This window comes from Solanum stenotomum, chromosome 7 (assembly GCF_019186545.1).
Source record: "Solanum stenotomum isolate F172 chromosome 7, ASM1918654v1, whole genome shotgun sequence".
Taxonomy (NCBI): domain Eukaryota; kingdom Viridiplantae; phylum Streptophyta; class Magnoliopsida; order Solanales; family Solanaceae; genus Solanum; species Solanum stenotomum.
In genome coordinates, this window is record NC_064288.1 from 55,564,701 (window position 1) to 55,565,875 (window position 1,175).

The following is a 1,175-nucleotide window of genomic DNA, read 5'->3' on the forward strand; positions in this document are numbered from 1 at the left end:
TCAAATCAGCAAAAAGAAGTATATTTTTAAAACATAAGAGCTAGTATATTTTTGGGAGTAGTATTGAGCACCGATATGGGGGAGAGTTAAGACAACTCACAGCCTCCATAAACCATGTAGCCATCATGGGTAGAAAAGGGTCATACTTTTTAGATGAACCCTTTTCACATAGACTAGTGGATCCATTAGTAGTTCAGGTCCTATACCTTTGGCCGGGTATAGGATGCGCTGGCAAGCGTTCGTCGATCGCTGTATCATCACTATAACTCTTATGTGATGGTTGTCGGTTAGAGAAACTCCCACAGAAGTTATTGTATTTTTATATACATTTCAGAGTTATGTTGTATCCTTGCATACACACATATTTGACAGCATGTTTTTAAACAATTTGTTTCTTTATATTGCACTTGTTTTAAATTGCTTTATATTGAAATGAGTTCAGTCATATTTAGTTGAGTATTCAAAGTTGAGTATCCAGAGTTGAGTATCCAGAGTCGAATATCATATCTTTGAGTCGAATATCAAATCTTTGAGTCGAATATCATATCCTTGAGTTGAGTATCTAATCTCGGAGTTGAGTATCTTATCCTTGAGTACTTCTGAGTTGAGTAAGTTTGAGTAGTTTTGAGTACCCTTGAGTATTCCTTGAGTTGAGTAAGTTTGAGAAGAGGTAAGTATGTTTCATTTCTATCAAGTTTCAAGCTTATGTTTGTGTTTTAGAATTCCTCTTACATGCTCGTACATTCCACGTACTGAGCCATTTGGCCTGCATCTTCTCATGATGCAGACACAGGTATTCAGGATCATCAACATGAGCTTCGTTGATACATCTGAGAGTTCGAGTTAGCTATGGTGAGCCTCCTTGCTTTCGGAGGATTTCATTTACCTTTCAGTTATATCAGTTGATAGGATGTCGTGGGTCTTGTCCCGACTTCCATCTTTATCAGTTAGAGGCTTCATAGATAGTCAGTATAGTTGAGAAGTCTGTATCATTTATTTTATTAAATGTTTTAAAGACTAAAGTTGCCTTTTTATGGCGAGTTGTATATATTTTGTTATACAGAGTTTTCTTTGAACTTAAAGTTTGTATTTAAGTTTTATGAACTTTTATTTCAGTTTTTAAGCTTTGTATGCTTGAATCAGTTTTCCGCTTGTAGTCAGCCAGGATGAGGGTT